Below are 21121 nucleotides of genomic sequence, written 5' to 3' on the forward strand. Positions count from 1 at the left end.
GCCCTTTGATCAGGCGAAGGAGATTTGCAGCAGACCCATGACAGAACTCCCTGCAGGCAGCCAGCCCCCTGTCTCCTTTCTTTTGGATTTTACCTCTTCTTTGGAGCTTACTTTTTCCTTTATCTGACTGGAATCTGCTGGCATGGACCATTTTGAACTCAAATAGGAAGGCCCAGAAGGCCCCTGACATTCCAAGCTGTGGTACTCAACATCAACAGGGAGCCTGTGCCCATGGGAAGGGCACACCGGTCAATCCAGAGCCTGTTTAGTCGGGGCAGCCATGCACATTCTCGGGGTTTCAGGAGACTCGGGATGGGTGGAAGGGAGCTTGGGAGTGTTCATCATCTTGTTAGGATGATTGAAGTCAATGTTTGCAGCTCTCTCGCGCTAGGATGCTAGCAGGCGCGTTAACTAGCCAGGGGGTCAGAAGAGATGTTGCTAGCTAGGAGGCTGTGGGTACAGATTGCAACAGGCATTTGGAGTGCTTGTCAGGCTCTGCAAGTCTAATGCAGGGGGAGAGTTCCCATTGTCCCCAAGGAAATGAGTTTACTGTGGAATTGGGCAGCATTTGTTCCCTGAGCTGAGTGACGGGTGCGTCCGCACTCAGCCTGGGAAGGGAAGTCATACTGGTGCACGGAGACTGGGGGGAAGGAGAGCAGGGTGGAGTGACGGAAAGACACGAGTAGGTGACAGGAAGGGGAGGCTATTTATTAACTAATACTTATCTAGCCCTTATTTTGTGGCAGGCACTGTTTCAAGTGCTTTACAATTAACTCAATCTTCTTAATAACCCTATAAGGTAGGTGCTCTTATTAACTTCATTTTACAGACAAGGAAAACTAAATTGAGAATATTTAACACATGGTTTAATCTTCTGAGAAAAGATAATTTTCTGCTGAGAGAGCAGGGTTGGGGGTAGGGAATTCAGCTTGAGGAGGGGCAGGCCAGGGGCTTGAAGAGTGTAAAAAGTGTTGGTAGCTTCAAAGACCACCAAGTCTGTCAAAAGAACTCAGAACACAACTGGAAGAGGCTCCCACTTGTCAAAAATGAGACAATTTGAACAGGCTAGATAAAAATAACCACAGTGGATTAAAATACATCAAACATTTAAATCATCATGATACACAAAACAGTTATTCACTGTTGGGAGATGCTAGGAAACCAGCTCATTATTTTGAAGATAGATAAGTAAAGGGAAGGAATCTAGCATTATTTATTGTTCCTTTCTGGTATAAACTCCTGGGCCTCTTTTATGAAGTAGTCCAGATAATAAAAAAGGAAGGAAGCACCGGTCTACAGCACCTGATGAGTTAATGGGTGTTGGCCTTGAACAGCGACTGCCAGCAACCTACGAAGAGCTGATTGGACATCACAGGCCTTCTGTTGGAAGAACACATCACCACCATGGAAACAGGCTTGCCAAAGGCAAGCCTGAATGTTTGCTTGGAGTCCTCAGAGTCTAGATCTAACACTCAACTTGTAGGAGATTCAGAGGACAGCCACAGGGCCTTGACTGAGAAAGACAAATGAAATATTTACAGATGAAATGGTATGTCTGAGATTTGCTTCAAAAAATAATGTAGTTGCCCTGGCCGGTTGGCTCAGTGGTAGAGCGTAGGCCTGGCGTGCAGAGGTCCCGGGTTCGATTCCCGGCCAGGGCACACAGGAGAAGCGCCCATCTGCTTCTCCACCCCTCCCCCTCTCCTTCCTCTCTGTCTCTCTCTTCCCCTCCCGCAGCGAGGCTCCATTGGAGCAAAGATGGCCTGGGCGCTGGGGATGGCTCCTTGGCCTCTGCCCCAGGTGCTAGAGTGGCTCTGGTCGCAACAGAGTGATGCCCCGGAGGGGCAGAGCATCGCCCCCTGGTGGGCAGAGCATCGCCCCTTGGTGGGCATGCCGGGTGGATCCCGTTCGGGTGCATGCGGGAGTCTGTCTGACTGTCTCTCCCCGTTTCCAGCTTCAGAAAAATACAAAAAAAAAAAAAATGTAGTTGCGGTTGGCTCACTGGTAGAGTGTCGGCCTGGCGTGCAGGAGTCCTGGTTCGATTCCCGGCCAGGGCACACAGGAGAAGCGCCCATCTGCTTCTCCATCCCTCCCCCTCTCCTTCCTGTCTGTCTCTCTCTCCCCCTCCCGCAGCCAAGGCTCCATTGGAGCAAAGTTGGCCCAGGTGCTGAGGATGGCTCTGTGGCCTCTGCCTCAGGCGCTAGAATGGTTCTGGTTGCAACAGAGTGACTCCCCAGATGGGCAAAGCATTGCCCCCTGGTGGGCATGCCGGGTGGATCCCGGTCGGGCGCATGTGGGAGTCTGTCTGACTGCCTCCTCATTTCCAACTTCAGAAAAATACAAAATAAATAAATAAAATTTAAAAAAATAATGTAGTTGGAAAATAGAATCCTATATTGTGTGTGGGGTGGAGTTTAAGGTGGGGGTGTGATGAGGCCGTAGATTTTGGTTGGGGTTGGATGATAGTTGCAAAGTAGTTAACTGTTTTTCTTTGTGTGTGTTTGAAATTTTCCATTAAAAAATGTTTTAAAAAATAAAGGAAAGAACTGAAAGCACTGCTCTGGGAAATTTGATTCACCCAAGGTTATAGTAGATAAATTTAAAGGATCACTAGCTAGCAGTGTGTGTCTTTGGGAACTATGGGAAGCCAGGAGCTGTGACTTTCTCCTGCAAAATCCTGAGTTGGAGGATGAAGGCAGTGGGCAGCAGAGATGACCCTTCTTTGCAGTCTGTCAAAGTGTGACCTAAAGACCACCTCCTGCCTGACCAGGCAGTGGCACAGTGGATAGAGCGTCAGACTGGGATGAGGAAGGACCCAGGTTTGAGACCCCGAGGTCACCAGCTTGAGCGCAGGCTCATCTGGCTTGAGCAAAAAGCTCACCAGCTTGGACCCAAGGTTGCTGGCTCGAGCAAGGGGTTACTCGGTCTGCTGAAGGCCTGCAGTCAAGGCACATATGAGAAGGCAATCAATGAACAACTAAGGCGTCGCAACGAAAAACTGATGATTGATGCTTCTCATCTCTCTCAGTTCCTGTCTGTCTGTCCCTATCTATCCCTCTCTCTGACTCTCTCTCTGTCCCTGTAAAAAAAGAAAAAAAAAGAAATTAAGACCACCTCCCTCAGAATCATCTGGCCTTTGCTAAAAATGCAGATTCCTATGTTGCACCTTGGACTAGAGGTAGGAGCATAGGAGTCTGCATTTTAACAAGCTCCCAAGTAAGTTTGATGCTCAGCAAATTTGGATAATAATTACTCAGGAGTGTGGCTGAAGCTTCAAGGAGCTGTTGCGTCGAGAGAAGGGCAATAAGGATGCTCGGTGTGTTTTCCATCTTCTCATGAAAGTGGAAGCTAGGTCTTTTAGATCAGAATAAGAGTGTGGGCCTGCAGGCAGGAAGGGGCTGCATGACCTTACTCTGGGCTCCTTGAAGATGGCTCCTTAGTGGTGTTTATCTCGTCAGCCTCAGTGTCTGACATGGGGGAGGTGCTCAGAAAGTATTTGCTGAATGAGGGGATGGCTTAGTGAGCGAGCGGAACGAGTGAGTGAATGACTGAAGGGGTGAACTAATAAGGAGCAGGGAGGCCAGTGCTGGGGACCTCGTCAGAGCTGATGAGGCAGGACTGAGCCTCTGGGCTAATTTGGAGGAGGAGGAAGGTGAGCGAGTGCGGACTACAGGAGGACAGATGTCTGGAGCAGGGGGTGGCTCAGGCTGGAACTGCACTCTGGGGCCTGCCTGCTGTCGTTTCTGGTCACCAAGGAATGAGTTGTCTCCAGGATGGCCAGAAACTTGAGTGGCGGGAACCAGCCCAGACACCTCGGTCTCCTAAGGGTGTAGTTTTAGCTGTCCTTGCTTCAGGCCCACAGGTGCCTGGATTGTGAGATGTCTGCAGCTCTGCCTCTTCGCAGCGCCAATTCTCTGATTTCAAAGGGAGTAGAAGCCGGGCACCATGTACCTGAATTTGATGGTGCAGGCAGCTTGAACCCTGCTTGCCACAAAAGGAGGCTTCAGAAGAGGTGATTTCAGGGACATGCTGGAGTCAACAGCACTCTGAAACTTCTGCCTGCCTCCTTTGATCACTGAAGCTGACCTCGTCTTGCTGAGACTGTTTCTCCCATAAACTGTGGAAGGAGCCATCCCCATTCCCATCCCCATTCCCGTGCTGAAAGCCTCGGCTGGATTTCCAGACAGAAGAGGAAGTGGTGCGGTCTACCCAGAGCAGCTTGGCACGCAGCGGCGCTCTGGGATCTATTATCCTCCAGCGTGCAGATTTGATGGGGGAAGAGAACAAAGCACAGAGCCTGCCAGAAACCACAGCCCTGTAATCTTTCCAAATCCTGGAGGCAGCTCGTGTGCATCCCTCTCTGCGTGGCTCCCAAATCTCCGAATCTCAGAGAGGCCAGGAGCGTCTGTTTCCCAGATCACAGCCAAAATGGAAGGGGAAGACAAATCTGTTCTGTTTGGTTTCCATAGATTCAACCCGGAGATTAACTGCCAACGTCTCAGTGACACACACAGTATCAATCACAGGCTAAATGTCATAATGAGAGCTGGGCAGGTTGTCAAGAGAGGCCTCCAGGTTCGTGTTACAGCTTCATATTTAAAGGTTTGGTCCCAGGAAACCAAATGCCAAGTTGATGGCTGTCTGGCCTATGTACAACCTTAGTCTGTCTCTTCAAAGGGTACCAATCTCAGCTCCTTCTCAGGGTGGGGGTGGGGGTGGGGGCAACCAGATTACACAGAGGAGGGAATGGGTTGGGTGTTAAGGAATAAAACAAATAAACAAAAATCTAATCGTTGACCTCAGGCAGGAGACATCAGGGTGCAGTGGGGACTGTGGCACCCTGGAGAGCATATGCCCCTCTGAAGGGGGCAGCACCTTGCCGCTTCATGTGGGAATGCAAGCCCAGATGGTCTGACATTCTTATGAGAATTCAGAAAGCCAGAGTTCTGTGAGAAATCTGCTGGTTTTTAAAGGTCAGTGGCTGCAGCAGATGCCTCCCTTGTCCTGTCTAGTCTTTGGCTCATCACTGCAATATAAACGGATAGTGCCCTTCTACACAAAAAGCTTCCTCTCTCAAGCCCTTGTACTTCCTACTTGAGGGAAGTTTCTGGTATTTGCACTGATCAGGCCTAACATATGGAGAGTTACTCCCAGACGTCACTGAAATGAGGGGCAGGAGTTGGCGGATAAAAACCCGAGCTGCTTCCACGGTGAGTGGGACCATTTTGAAGTCTGTTCTACACAGTCCCCCAGAGGCTCGCTGTGTGCTCCAGCCCGCCTGCCAGACGGGCCACTGCTCACCCACACGGCCTTTGCTGTCTCCCTTCCCTCCCAGCCTCACTTGGCCATTCCCTACTGTGCTTCCTGGGGCACCAGCCAATAAACAACTTGCACCCAAACCCTGCTCTCAGGGATGCCTTTGAGGAAACCTAAACAAGGATACTGCTAATTTAAAAACATTTAAAGACCCTATGACAACAAAGAACGCAGAGGCCAAGTGGTACTTGACCGCTAAAGCCTGAAGTGCCGTTTCCCCGTGATGTGGAGGCCCTGCTTTTGAGGAGCTATTTCCAGAATAACATGGGGACTCCTCGTTAATTCTGACTCTGTTTCAGAATTTTCAATGGTACAGCTTGCATTTGATTAAAGGTTTCCCTTGCCCAATGAAGAAAGGCTTGATCTGAATTCAAAACTATAATTTTGACACCATGATTTGATGCCATGTAAAAAAAAACAAAAACGTACGTACTTCGGTTTTAGTATTTTAACTAAGAAAAACCATCAAAATGTCAATACTGTGGGCAAGTGTTAGGACTCAGAGATTTTTTTTCCTTTTTGCTATTTGGGGATTTTTAAAATAAATAATTATATTTTATAACCATGTCTTTATTTTTTTACTGTGCTACCCAAACAGAACAGTGGCCAGAAAGCTGCTTGTGACTTCTGATTTGTGATTTCCATGCTGTCTTACTTGCTCCTGGGACTTGGCACCCACTTGGGGCTCCTCTGCCTCTCTGTCCCTCTCTCCTTTTGCTCCCACTGGGGACTCACAGGTCCACACATCTCATCCTCCCTGAGCTTCACTTTCTTTTTGAGAAAATGGAGGTTTAACAAGGAAAAACCCAACCCAAACAAACCTTTTGCTTTCTAAGGTGGAAGATGGTTGAGAGATGCATCATTCACTTTAGTGGGACAATTAATCTCCAAGTGGACCCTTGGAGCCTATGAGACAGGTAGTCATGCCCAGGAATGGGAGCCACAGAACTGGCCTCCTGCTGAGTAAGAAAATATCATTTGAGGAGACTTTTGATGAGAAAAGGTAAGTCTCAAAGTGTGGCTCAGAGAATGGAGGAGTGAAACACAAGGAGCTAAGCTGTTCTGTACAAGAAAGCAAATGAAGTGCTGAGCCTCCTAGAACATTCCTAGAGCGGGGTTAGGGACCCTGCTGCGGGTGGAAGTGGGAGGGCCTGAGGCCAGAGACAGCGCGAAGTGTCCAGGGGACACAGCCACAGGATTAAGAACTCAACTTCACAGTGCCCCATCGCTAGGTCAGCTCTCTCTCCATTGCTCTAAACCTGGGGTCCCCAAACTTTTTACACAGGGGGCCAGTTCACTGTCCCTCAGACCATTGGAAGGCCAGACTATAAAAAAAACTATGAACAAATCCCTATGCACACTGCACATATCTTATTTTAAAGTAAAAAAACAAAACGGGAACAAATACAATATTTAAAATAAAGAACAAGTAAATTTAAATCAACAAACTGACCAGTATTTCAATGGGAACTATGGGCCTGCTTTTGGCTAATGCTTTTTTGACGCATCCCGCGTCACTGGAAGTAGTACTGTATGTGAGCAACGCCGTGCTGTGTTCCTCTCACTGACCACCAATGAAAGAGGTGCCCCTTCCGGAAGTGCGGCGGGGACGGATAAATGGCCTCAGGGGGCCGCATGCAGCCCGCCAGCCGAAGTTTGGTGACACCTGCCCTAAACCTTACTCAAAATTGCTGAACATGACAGCCATTATTTGTAGTGACTATGAGAAAGCAAAGGGGAAGAGGCTTGCACCAATGGAGAGAAAAAGAAGCCAGAAGTTTGTGAAGTAGCTTCTGTTCTTATACAAAAAGCATTTCAGCACAATAGCAAAACTGGCTGTATGCTTATTTTAGGATGATGAAATTACATGTGATTCTTCTTCTTTTTAAGGAACCATCTTTTCTAAAATTTCTGTGATGAATTACATCTTGAGTGGCACTGAGTTCTCTCCCAATGAGTGTGAGCTCCCCGAAGGCAGAGATGTGTCCTCCTTGAGGCCTCTGGTGGCAGCAGCCAGGCCTAGGTCACATCAGAAGGTCATTCTAGTCCCTCATGCTACCCAGGAAACCAGGAGTTATCAAGGTTTGTGGGTCCTGAAGCTTATACAATATCTCTGAGAGAAAAAACCCCAAATCACTGCAGGGCTTTGGAAGAGGCCAGTGTAAGCGCAGGGTTCTGAACGGAGGCGGGTTTCGTGGCGGGCGCACGCCCTGAGCCCTGACTTCTGAAGGGCCCCACAAAACCCCAACTTTATACTTTTTTCTAATGACACAAAGTTTGATTTCATATGTAGAATTTTAACAGTAGTAGTACATAATATTTTTTATTTATTTAAAAATACGGTTAGCATGTATTTTTACTTTCCCTGTCTCTGTTTTTGTTAAGGGGCCCCATATTTTCTTCTGCGCCCAAGGCCTCAACCGACCTTAATCTGCCTCTGGTTCTGAAGCTTCTAAACCCACGTCGGAGGACAACTTTCCTCCCCTTTGATTGGAGACCGACATCAGATGAAGAAGGCAGTGCTCTTCCTGTCCCCTGTGATGTCAGAGCCAGTGTCCTTGACTTGCCTTAGCCTGGTCTGGGTTTAGTCTGTCAGCCAACAGCGGGGTTCCCTGGTGAGTAATGAGTGGGGATGGGAATGGCCTTGGTTCCTCTTTGACTTCATCTCAGAAGTTAGACCTACCTCTAAGCTTTACTGACACATCCCTCTGTTAAGAGCTAGAGGTGGGCGAAAGCAAAGAGGTCTCTGCCTTCTAGAAGTCTTTGACCTAATAATTTATAATTTAATCCTTTAAAAAATTCTCCTCCTTCTTTAAGGTATTCTGTATCTGTGCATCTGTATACATTGCATATTTATGTTCTCAGTGCATTGAGATCATAGGGGAAAGTTAGTCTGTGTTTAAGTGCATGCACACCCTATTTCTTCCATGACACCACCCAAGGTGGGCTTGGAATGTGCCTGGAAAGAAGGGGAACTGAAAATGTTATTGTGGTTGGGTAAATTACTCTATTAGGAGAGTAATACCTACTGCTGGGGTATGTAGACGGATGGAATTTGGCAGCAGTGTACATATAAAAATATACATATTTTTAATTTACTACAAGTCAGTGCTTGTCTTTCACGTCTTAAATCTACAAAAATGATCCCAACCAGGAAATAAAAGTTGTGGTGGATTTTTTTTTTAATTAAAACTTGGACATGAAAACCCAGGAATTTTTTTGTTGCCTATAATTTAGTTCTTAATGTATCAGACATAATCCAAGTTTAACAGATATTTTTTGAGGGGGGGGGGGATTCTGGCAAGTACGTTAACAGGAGGAGGCAATTATGTGAATTAATATAAACTTCTTTTATTAAAAAAACAAAAGCCTTCATTCAAAGGGGTAATTTAATATTCCTTCTACGATGGTGTTGATGTCATAAACTTGTTTGATTAACTCTTCAAATGGTTTCAAAGTGCTTCGGGGTGGTAATTTATGAAGTCCTAATTGATTTCCCCAATCTTGCTTTGGCAGGGCTGGGCCTCCCGGAAACTGTGAGGAGGTTGGAGGCCCACACTCTGAGCCTTTCTTAGACAGGGGGCCGGCTGAGCTGGGTGGACTTTACCTCTGTGGCCCAGCCAGTGTGGGGGAGGCGGCCCTGGCACAGGAGCTGAGAGGCTGTGACGTCTGGTTGGGCCCCTTGTGGTTCCTGACTCCATGCCTCTGAGCCTTCGCTTCCTCTGAAGATGTGTGAGAACGCTGCAGGCACTTCACAGCTCATGAATTCGGGAATAGATGGTCTTTTAGTTCAGGTCTTCCCAGAACCATTTCTTGCTGCACATCACCTCAGACCATTAAGCTTTTTTGTGCAGGGAAAGAGGGTAGAGTGTGGCGGTGTGGCCCTCACCATGGGCCCACCAACCCTCCATTTCCAACCCAGACCACTACTCCTCACTGGACCTGTCTCTTGCTGCTGTTCAGAGGAGGCTCTGAGCCTGGGGAAGGCTGGGGGCCAAGTGCCCACCTCTTAAAACTGCCACAAAAGTTCACTGAGAAATCAAGAGCCTAGCAAGACTCAGAAAAATGATCATATGACTGGTTACTTTTTACCATGTGCCTGGCGATGATCTACTCTCAAAACCTCCTAGATAGGGAATAGCTGTCCCCACTTTGCAGGTGAAAAAAAAAAGAGGGTCAGAGAGGTTGTTAGTAGTAATACAGCAAGCTAGTAGAGTGGGGAGGCTGGACTCAACCCAGGCAGCCAAGTATCCCAACCCATTCAAGAGATGGGTCACTCAGTTCTTCATCACAAAGCATGTGCTCCTGAGAGCAGGCCCGGGCCTCTCGCTTTTGTGTCCGTCCCCGATGTGAAGCACAGAGTGGCATGAAGCCTTGGGAAGGACTCTCCCTGGCCTCAACGTCTCACCTAAGTGGGCTTGGGCTTCCTCATCGGTAAATGAGGATAACGCACCTCCTTGGCTGTTTGATGAAATGAGACAATATATGTTCTTGGCCATTGACATGGGCTCAAGAACGTTTCCTGAAAGGGAGACAAGGAGGTAGGAGGGAGATGGGTAGAGAACTCCCAACTGCATTGGGAGCTAAGTTCTGAGCCAAGAGTAAGGCAGAAGGAGGAGTCCAGTTTGACTGGGCTGAGGGTCTTTGGGGTCACCTGTGGCAAATAGGATGGGCCATAAATAAGCCCAAACTTTCTGCGGGTGATGGGGCTCAATTGCTTCTGTGTGGAGTGAAGCAAGTCTTTGGGAGGAGGAGAAAGGACTCTCTCTGGCCAGCCTGTTAATACCTGCTGGCAGTGCCAGGCTGCTGTAAGATTTGTCCCCTTATTTACTTTGGAATTGGTGGGCCTGGAAGCATCAGGGGTCACCAGAAGTGAAAATTCAGTCACCGTCTGCTCTGGGGTCAGGCTGAAGAGGACAAACAGAGCTATGACTTCTGACAGCAGGACCTGGAGCAGCTGCTTCCAGGCCCACTGACCTCCCCAAACCCCTCACCCCCTTGCCCAAGGCTCTTTCCTTGGAGAAGACTTAACAGCCTTTCAAGCGTTGTTTATGAAAGTCATTTGGTGGAACCAAAATGATTTTGTCATGAAGAAAACTAGGAGCCACAAGGGGAAAGTCAGGGCAACAGAATAAGCTCCAAGTCCCAGAGACCCTCGGGGCCGGGGCCTTGAGGGAGGAGGCCCCGCTCCACACGCTCCCCAGGCCCTCCCTTCTTACTCTGAGTGTTTCCCTTGGAAGGTTTTCAGCTTTCCTGAACGAGAGCCTCCCACTCCCAACAGTTCTTGGTTTCCAGGCCCATGAGGCGTTACTGGGGCCACAGAACAGGGCGCCAGGGTCGAATGGGAGAGCCCTTGTCTGAGATGCAGGCCCCTTCCCACCTTCCCACCCACATGTACTACTGTCCTGGTCCAGGGGCTCAGTCCCTCTGTGACTAGGTCTCCCCATATTTACCAGGGCACCATCTTCAACCCCATCCTCCCAACCAGGAATGGGAAATGCTCCAAAACTAGTCCCTTTGTCTAGAGCAGTGGCAGTCAACCCGGTCCCTACCGCCCACAAGTGGGCCTTCCAGCTTTCATGGTGGGCAGTAGCAGAGCAACTAAAGTATAAATAAAAAGATAGATTTAACTATAGTAAGTTGTTTTATAAAGATTTATTCTGCCAAACTTAGCGAAAATCCAACATAAAGTACTTGGTAAGTAATTATTATTATATGCTTTAACTTGCTATAACTCTGCTTTATAAATTTTATAAAGTAAAATTACTTCCCTACTTTATAAATCACCATTACTGTGGGACCGGTGAGTGGTTAGAAAAGTTTACTACTAACAGAGATACAAAAGTGGGCGGTAGGTATAAAAAGGTTGACTACCCCTGGTCTAAATGATGCTTAGTGTTGCCCAGGATACAGGGAGAATTCTCATCCGTGGGGCCCAAGTGCCATCATTTGTGACTTGTGTTGCTCTACCTATGATGTGAGTCACTCTGGTGTCTCTATCTGCCCTTCCCGCTGAGATTTTTTCCCCTCTACTGGCTAAATGGACAAATGCAGACCTTGCTGGAATGTGATACAATACATCCAATGCCTCAGAAGGGCCCTCCTGAGCTTTAACCCGTCCTATTATCCTTTAGAAACAGCCATTGAGCTGGAAACTCAGATTTGCAGACAGGGAAGTGGAGAAAATTCCATGGAGTCCCTAGAGAAAAATGGGTAACAAGAAACTATTCACACCAAAAGGATGTCAGTTGTTTTCTCTCTCAAAAAATAAGGGGGAAAGAGGCTTGTACTCCCTTCACCCAGGCTAGAGGACATTTGGCTGGACCCAAGGGATGCCAGCCTTACCACCCAAGGGCCTTACCTGTGCACGCAGGGCCCTGCCTGGGTCAGGAGGAGCTTGTCCGTGGGGCGTGTGGCGCCACACACCCAGCCACCCAGACTGGCATCCGAGAGCCTATTTTTAGGGTCAGATCTGCTGACGCTGATGTTGTGTGCTGCCCAGTCTGAGAAGAAACCCGAAGGCATCTGCCACTGTGACCTGAAACCCTTGACTTTTGGAGGCCTGGAACTTGGCTCCGCTTGTCCTTGGCTCAGACACAGAGGCAGAACATGGGGCCGCGGGGTGGCGCACGCAGGCACCACCGCGGGGTGGCGCCGCGGGCTTTTCCTGCTGGGTTTCCCTGGGATGGACGAGGCCAGGTGTCTGCGGGCCCTGACTGTGGCTCTGTCCTGGAACAGTCGGAGCAGGAGGTTTGCACGCCAGCGCAGGGCCTGTGGGAGGGTCGGGAGCACCCAGCCTGGAGAACAGCTCTCCATTCCCCTCTTTTCTGGGAGTCTGCGGAGCCATCTTTGGGTGAGGAATTGCAATGGATGTCGCATCATGTGAGGCAATCAGTGAGGTGCCCCAAGACTGTAGGCTTGGTCCATTTTCAGAGTTGCTTCCTTCAGAGACCGCCCGCAAGTGTCCAACCCTTCTGGGCTTCAGTGGGAAAATAGCCATAATGACATCCTCTTATGTTGTTATGTTGTGAGTGTGAAATGACATAGAGTATGGAAGGTACTTAGTGCTAAACATTTTTAAATGCTGAATGGTATTAGGATACCAGAAATATTTCCAATTCAACAGTCAGCCCCAGCTCTCTGTTCTTGGCAGCTCCTTCTGTCCGTCTCCCGCCTCCTTGGCTCCCGCCTCCCTTGCTCCCGGGTCCCCCCACCAGGCCCTGCTGCTGTGGCCCTCCTTCTTACGGCTGAGTGCTATAGAACTGTCCAGGCTTCTCTTATCTTCTAGTAAAATCTTTCCAGGGCTACAGTTCCTTATAATGAATGTTAGGATTTTCTACACTTCCCCATCCTCATCACCCTTTTTGGAGCATATGCGAATGTGTGAAGGATTTGGGGGCAGTGGGGAGGGGTCACCAGTCTCCCCACATCCTCCACTTAACAGAGTCTTCTTGAGCTAGGTCATTACATTGTCCTCTGCAACTCTGTATTCAGCAAACCAAAGATCTTCCTCATAATTTGTTTATTGTGCTCCTGCCAGTTTTATTTGGAGTGGTTATTTCTACTAGTATTTTTCATTGTGAAACTGCTCAGAGACATAGTTTTTATTGATTTCTTGGCGCAAAAAATATTCGCAAGGCAGAGACTCAAGTACTGAGTGTACACAGAGGTCAACCTGTCAGGGTCCACATGTCCCTGCTGTCGATGCTAGAGTCAGAGCAGCAGGTCAAAAGGCCCTTCTGCAATTACCCCCCAAAGTAAAGGACTTATGGTTGCTGGAACTGACAAAGCCTGGAGATTTTCATCTAGCTGGGAGCCCGATTCCAGCACAACTCAAGGGCTAAGAAGGCAAGAGGAGCCTCTGAAGATATAGGTTCAGCAGGGGCAAAAATCTAAAAACATCTGAGATAGATGACTGATAAGAAAAGGAGATAATGTCTCACCACACTGTCTAGGAGGATATTCAAGTAAATAAAGCCAAGAAAAAAATTAGGTGGACTCCTGGATTATCACCTCCATTAGTATAGATAGTTGACCAGAAGACTGGTGACCCCATCTCTGTACCCTACACCCCCAATCCTTCACACATTAAAGTACGCCTCAAAGAGGATGACAAGGACAGGGAAGGGTGGAAAACCATATCATTAATTACAAGGAACTGTAGGAAGCTATGGAAGACATTATTAGAAAAGAAGGGGAGTGGTGACATGAGACACATAGTCTGTTTCCTAGCAGCTGAGGGAGTAACCTGTGAAAGAAACAATCATGTTCTCCGCACAACTCTCAGGGCTGGGGGTGGACGCTAAGACCTTCCTGTGGGGACACAGCAAACACATCATTCTGCCCAGTTAGGAGTGAGCCAGGTACTCATGGGCTGTGCTCATGGATTCTCTGACTATTCCGAACTCCAAGGATAGTCCACCAGGACTCTGTGTAAGAACAGCAAGCTGCTCTAGTACAGGATGAGCTGCAGAAACAGCCGTTATTTTCATCACAGCTTGTTAGAAAGTTACCTGAAGCAGCATTTGACCTGGTTTTCCCCCTCCCACTACCACTTCTCTGACCCATGTTATTTTCATTAGCAAACTCCTTTTTCCCAGAACCTCCTTCTAATTTTAACATTTTCCTATACAGGTGGACACTGCTCTTTGTCTCAGCTTGTCTGGATCAGAATCCTACTTAGGCCGAGTGGCCACGCACGGCAGAATATACTCCTTCTGCCCCAAAAGATGGCCACATTCTAATCCCTGGGACCTGGGAATATATGTTACCAGCAGAGGGGAATTAAGGTTGCAGATGGAATCAGGGTTGCTAATCATCTGACCTTAAACTAGGTAGTGTACCTTGGGCCGTCCAGGTGGGCCCAATGTGATCACAGAGGTTCTTGAAGGAGAGAGAGGCAGAAGAGGAGGTGGGAGAGAGGCATGTGAGAAGGAGGGCAACCTCGTTGGTGGTCTTTGAAGATGGAGGAAGGGCCACAAGGCTCGAGAAGCTGGAAAAGGCAAATAAACAAATACTCTCCCAGAACCTACAGAAAGAATGTGATTTCATCAACATCTTGATTTTAACCCAGTGAGACCCATGTCAGATTTCTGACCTACAGAACCATAAGACAAATGTGTAAAGTTTTAAAAAATATTTTTATTTATTGATTTCAGAGAGAGAGCAACAGAAGCATCAATCTGTTTTGTTATTATTATTATTATCATTATTATTATTATGTGAGAGGTGGGGAGGCAGGGAGGTAGAGACACAGACTCCCACGTGCATCCCAACCGGGATCCAGCCGGCAAGCCCCCTACAGGGTGATGCTCTGCCCATCTGGGGCTGCTGCTCCATTGCTCAGCAACTGAGCAATTTCAGTGCCTGAGGTGAGGCCATGGAGCCAGCCATCCTCAGTACCCAGGCCAACTTGCTTGAACCGAGCCATGGCTGTGGGAGGGAGAAAGAGAGAGAGGGAGAGAGAGCAAAAGAGAGAGAGGAGGGGAGTGAGAAAGGTGTAGAAGCAGATGGTTGCTTCTCCTGTGTGCCCTGACTGAGAACCGAAGCCGGGACTTCTCCACGCCAGGCCGATGCTCTACTGCTGAGCCAACCAGCCAGGGCCATGTGTCCTGACCGGGGATTGAACTGGAAACCTTTACATGTCAGGATGATGCTCTAACCCAGGGGTAGTCAACCTTTTTTATACCTACCGCCCCTTTTGTATCGCTGTTAGTAGTAAAATTTTCTAACCGCTCACCAGTTCCACAGTATCGGTGATTTATAAAGTAGGGAAGTAACTTTACTTTATAAAATTTATAAAGCAGAATTACAGCAAGCTAAAGCATATAATAATAATTACTTACCAAGTACTTTATGTCGGATTTTTGCTAAATTTGGCAGAATAAATCTTTTTTTTTTTTACAGAGGTAGAGATAGATAGGGACAGACAGACAGGAACGGAGAGAGATGAGAAGCATCAATCATCAGTTTCTTGTTGCGCGTTGCGACTTCTTAGTTGTTCATTGATTGCTTTCTCACATGTGCCTTGACCGTGGGCCTTCAGCAGACCGAGTAACCCCTGCTGGAGCCAGCGACCTTGGGTCCAAGCTGGTGAGGAGCTTTTTTTGCTCAAGCCAGATGAGCCCGCGCTCAAGCTGGCGACCTCGGGGTCTCAAACCTGGGTCCTTCCGCATCCCAGTCCGACGCTCTATCCACTGCGCCACCACCTGGTCAGGCCAGAATAAATCTTTATAAAACAACTTACTATAGTTAAATCTATCTTTTTACTTATAAATTGGTTGCTCTGCTACTACTCACCATGAAAGCTGGAATGCCCACTAGTGGGCAGTAGGGACCAGGTTGACTACTAACTGCTCCAAACAATGGAGCTATTTGGCCAGGGTTAAATGTATTGTTTTGAGCCACTAAGTTTAAGGTAATTTGTTACAGCAGCAATAGGAAACTAATACATGAGATTTGACTAATACACACATGACTTTTCTGAGTCAGATCCAGGGGTTTACAGTGCTCTGTGGATACCTGAGACTACTGGATGCTGAGCCCAGCTGAGCCCAGGAGAGAGGCGCCCCTCCCAGAGGACTGAGGCCACATCTCCATGGCAGACGTCTAATGGCTGGAAGTCCTCTTCATTCCTGAAGGTCAATCTTTTCTTTTATATTAAAGAAAAAAAACAACAACAGAGCAAACAGACCCATGTTCTGCAGGCAGCTCAGAGCCCTCTGCAACACCTGGAAGCACTGTCCTGTGGGAGAGGTGTAGACAAGATGCTCTCACATCTCCCGAGTCTGTTCTGCTGTAGCTTCTATGCTTCTTCACCTTCGAGGAAACCCTCTGGCCTCTCACTCCTTCAACCTCACCCCAAGCTCGACAGTCTTCTGTTCTTCCTCCAAAGCACACCCACCCAATGCACAGAGCAGGAGACAACTCCAAGTATAATGTCTAACCTTCCTATTCTTGGAAAATTGTTGACCTGGTCCCATGTGTGGGGAATTTCTTCCTCCAGAGACTTCTGTCTCGGTACCTACCAGGTTCACAAAGCTTCTCTCTGTCTATACAACCATCTCAGCTTTCCTTTATCTACATTCTCGGTCTCTCACCCTCTTCTAGAGTTAAGTCCCTCAAGAGGCCCAGAGCTCCTCTTCCTTTAGGATTATGTGAGCAGGTTAGTTCCCTCTAAGTCTCTAACTCCCAGGCAGGCTAAGCCTAGGGTCTCCTTTCTTTTTTTTTTTTATTTAATTTTTTAAATATTTTATTTATTGATTTTTTGAGAGAGGGAGAGAGAGAGAGAAGGGGGAGGAGCAGGAAGCATCAACTCCCATATGTGCCTTGACCAGTCAAGCCCAGGGTTTCGAACCAGCAACCTCAGTGTTCCAGGTCGACGCTTTATCCCACTGCGCCACCACAGGTCAGGCCTGGGGTCTCCTTTCTTATCAGAAAAGTCCACCAAGGACTATATCAAACTACGGAGTTTTTGCACAGCAAAGGAAACCATCAACAAAACAAAAAGACAATCTACTGAGCTGGAGAAAACAGTCACCAATGATACATTGATAAAAAGTTAATACTCAAAATATATAAGGAACTCATACAATTTAACAACAAACAAACAAAAAATTCTAGTTAAAAAATGTGGTGGTGCAGTGGATAAAGCATTGATCTGGAACACAGAGAGTCACCGGTTCGAAAACCTGGGCTTGCCCAGTCAAGGCTCATACAGGAAGCAATTACTATGAGTTGATATGTCCTGTTTCTCACCCCTTTTCCTCTCCTGTCTTTCATTTTCTCTCTAAAAATCAATTTAAAAAATATAAAAAAATAAATAAATGGTCACAAGACCTAGACACTTCTCCAAAGAGGACACACAGATGGCCAATAGACATATGAAAAGATGCTCAACATCACTGGTCATCTGGGAAATGCAAGTTAAAACCACAAGTTAATACCTGTCGAGAGCTATCATTAATAAATCAACAAACAGCAAGTGTTGGCGAGGATGTGGAGTAAGAGAAACCCCCATGTACTGCTGGTGGGAATACAGACTGGTGCAGCCACTGTGAGAAACAGTATGGAGTTATCTCAAATAATTAACAATGGAACTGCCATATAATCTAGCAATTCTACTTCTGTGTGTATATGCAAAGAAACCCAGAACACTAAACCGGAAAGATACGTGCACACCTTTGCTCATTGCAGAGGTTCCCATTCAGACAGCTCAGTTCTAGACCACTGAAAATGAGACAAGTCAATGAGGTGATGGGAATTGGGAGAGGGATTTCCATTTGTTCTACTGCCCAGGCCTGATCTAACTCCTTCCCACTGGATGACCGCAGAGCTTCCTTCTTCCACGGTCTGGATGGTCCCCTACTCTTAAACCCTGCCATCTGGGTACCTTGGTGGTTTCCGTGGCTCGCCTGGGAGTTTGCTGGCAGCTGGCCTGGCTATGTCTGTTGTGGAGCTGTCACTCCTGACTCTGGTAACCTGCTGACTCGAGGACATTGGGTTTGAAGAGAAGGCCCAAGAGCTGAAAATGTTTCTCTGAAATCGATATCTCCGTGTATCTCCCTGGCTGTCAAAACACAGGGAGTGCCTGCTGCCCGCTCACTGCTGGGGTTCTGAAGCCCGGAGGACCCAGGGTGTGGGCTGTGGGCAGGGGTCCCCGCAAAGTCCCCCTGTCCCAGGGCCCTGAATGCTGTTTGAGCCCTGCTCCAGTCTGTCATGAACTCTGCAAATGAGTCAATTGTGTCTCTATTAGCACCTCTGTTTCCCCCCAGGACTTACTTATTTTACAGATAGATCTCTGTTTCTCTTCACGGCCTGTTAATGCATCAAAGTCCCATTAATGAGCCTTGACAGGTTGATTAGTAGTGTGTGGGGGAGGCAGAAGAGCAGAGGAATGAAGGGCAGTGCTTTCAAAATATTATATAAGAGCTTGGGTTCAAATTCTGCCCCTGCTACTTAACTCTGAGTTGGTGCAAGACTCCTAAGTTCTTTGAACCTGTCCTCTCATCGGTACCTTGGGAGTAATAATAGCATCTATTTGTGGGGTTTTGTGAGTATTGAATAAGATAATGCATGTAGCTCTTGGCTTAGAATAAACACCCAGTGCATACCAGTCACTGATGTTCTTTTTCTCACTCTCCCTCCACTCTGGTTAATTGTTTGAGTTCCCACTGGATGGATGAAGGAATCCCTAAAGACGGTTAAATGAACAGACCATTGGGTTGGGACCTGAAATCTCCCTGTGCATTCAGCAGACATTCACTGAGGTGAGGCCCTGCTCTATGTCCGGGCCCTGTTTTAGAAGCAGACGGCAGCACAGGGAGGCAGGGAATCAGGGCTGCCTTGGGTGTCCTTACTCTCCAGTGGGACACAGATGGCTAAGCACAAAAGGCAGCTCAGTGAGTGGGCACTGTGTGTGGTGCACAGAGTTTGCCAGAAGAGACAGGAGACTCAGTAACGACACTCAGAGAGGCGAACTTTGGCTCTGGAGCAAGAAGGCAGATGGAAGTGTCAGGGGTTATTACTCCAAACTGCCATGGACATTTTAGTGCAATGGTAGGCATTAGCCAACCCATGGTCATTTATTCATGACAGGTACCTTGAGCCAATCCTGATTACATTTTAGAGGCATTGTTTTGGAAGGAAAAATAATGCTAATCCATAGGCTGGACTGAGCTCAACTTTAGGAAGAGGTTGACTTTGACACATTGTGCAGTGTCACCCTGACTGTTCAGGGTCCAATATGGGACAAAATTCACTAGGGATGGTTTAAATGAAAAGATGTTAATGAGCCTGGCCTGTGGTGGCGCAGTGGATGGGGCATCACCCTGGGATGCTGAGGTCATCGGTTCGAAGCCCTGGGCTTGCCCAGTCAAGGCACATACAGGAAGCAACTACTACGAGTTGATGCTTCTTGTGCATCCCCCTTTCTTTCTCTCTCTCTCTTCTCTCTAAAGTCAGTGAATAAAATCTGTTTTTAAAAAAGATGTTAGCCTGACCAGGCGGTGGTGCAGTGGATAGAGTGTTGGACTGGGATACGGAGGACCCAGGTTCAAGACCCCGAGGTCGCCAGCTTGAGTGCGAGCTCATCTGGTTTGAGCAAGGCTCACCAGCTTGAGCCCAAGGTCTCTGGCTTGAGCAAGGTGTCACTCAATCTGCTGTAGCTTCCTGGTCAAGGCACATATGAGAAAGCAATCAGTGAACAACTAAAGTGCCGCAATGAAAAAAATTGATGCTTCTCATCTCCCTTCCTGTCTGTCTGTCCCTATCTGTCCCTCTTTCTGACTCTGTCTCTGTCAAAAAAAAAATGTTAATAAAAAGTCTACATAGAGAGTGTGAGCAGGGTTAGGAAACAACCAACGGGTGCTAAAACACCCAGGAAGGAGAGACAGTAGAAAGCCAGGGGATGCAGATGTGGCAGTGATCCAACTTCAACTGGCAGATGAGGAAAACACTATTAGGGATCACAGAGCAGCAAGGTGGAAGGAACCTGGGCCCCTTCCTGCATGGCCTCGTGGAGCCAAGTCGCCTCACCTGTCTGGATTGTCCACTTATCTCTCTGTGGTGACATGAGAGAGAAATAAACAGCTATCTGTGTAAGCCACTAGATTTTAGAATCTCTGTTACAATAATCTAGCCTGCACCCTAATGCATTAGAAGAATAGTGTGACCTAAATCCCTGTGGGAATATGCTATGAAAATATGCAGAGTTCAGATGAAAATTAGAGGCAGTGAGGCGCCCTAGGGCAAAAGCCCTGGGCAGAAGAGAGTCCAGAGGCCTCTCTGACCCACACTAGAAACAGTGGGTGCTGGAAACAGCAAAACAGCAGGATAAGGTTCAGCAACAGGAATGTTTAGGCTCTCAGAACAGAGATTAGAAGTTAACATGTTCCTCGTCTTTTACTTCACCCCTGAAAACTTCTGCTGTCTGCTTCCTTGACTTATTTGTATTTGCTCATAAATATCTGAGTAAGGGGGGGAGGGGCTTCAGTCCTTCGGTCTGCTGACCGGGGCTGTTGCCTCCCCTCAGCCCTTCAGAGCATGTCATCTGGACTCTGAGTAGTTCATTGTCGCAGTGATAGACCCTATGGGGCCTTGTAGCCATGGTGAGGAGTTGGATTTTATTCTAAGGAGGATGGTTACATGATCTCATTTGCATTTTTTTTTTTTTAATTTTTTTTTTTTTTTTTTTTGTATTTTTCTGAAGCTGGAAACGGGGAGAGACAGTCAGACAGACTCCCGCATGCGCCCGACCGGGCTCCACCCGGCACGCCCACCAGGGGGCGATGCTCTGCCCACCAGGGGGCGATGCTCTGCCCCTCCAGGGCGTCGCTGTGCCGCGACCAGAGCCACTCTAGCGCCTGGGGCAGAGGCCAAGGAGCCATCCCCAGCGCCCGGGCCATCTTTGCTCCAATGGAGCCTTGGCTGCGGGAGGGGAAGAGAGAGACAGAGAGGAAGGAGGGGGTGGGGGTGGAGAAGCAAATGGGCGCTTCTCCTATGTGCCCTGGCCGGGAATCGAACCCGGGTCCCCCGCACGCCAGGCCGACGCTTTACCGCTGAGCCAAACGGCCAGGGCTCATTTGCATTTTAATAATATTCTGACTGGTGTCTGGGAATAGAACTTGGTGAACAAAACTAGAGGCTGGGAGACCAGGGAGGAGGCTATTCTGGTTGTCTAGGCAAGAGATGCTGGTGGCTTGGTCAAGGATGGTAGCAGCAGATATGAGAAGTGGGCCAGTTTCTGGACCTGTTCTTATGATAGGTTATAAAGCATTACCTGATGAATTGGACATTGAGGAATTGG

At 48.0% G+C, this 21121-nt stretch overlaps 1 long non-coding RNA gene across 4 annotated transcripts in view; it reads left to right on the forward strand.

Moving 5' to 3' along the window:
- Nucleotides 1–21121, forward strand: part of LOC136381299 (uncharacterized) — a 35205-nt gene that overhangs the window by 281 nt on the left and 13803 nt on the right. The window contains exons 1-5 of one of the 4 annotated variants that reach the window (XR_010747050.1): nucleotides 1503–1549; nucleotides 3855–4575; nucleotides 7207–7398; nucleotides 7702–7931; nucleotides 13951–14426. This is a non-coding gene — a long non-coding RNA (uncharacterized lncRNA). Of the gene's footprint in view, nucleotides 1–1502; nucleotides 1550–3854; nucleotides 4576–7206; nucleotides 7399–7701; nucleotides 7932–13950; nucleotides 14427–15807; nucleotides 18258–21121 lie in introns of those variants that run through there. The other 3 variants (XR_010747049.1, XR_010747048.1, XR_010747051.1) reach the window with 3 other exon arrangements.

The sequence above is a fragment of the Saccopteryx leptura genome, chromosome 9 (assembly GCF_036850995.1).
Source record: "Saccopteryx leptura isolate mSacLep1 chromosome 9, mSacLep1_pri_phased_curated, whole genome shotgun sequence".
NCBI lineage: Eukaryota > Metazoa > Chordata > Mammalia > Chiroptera > Emballonuridae > Saccopteryx > Saccopteryx leptura.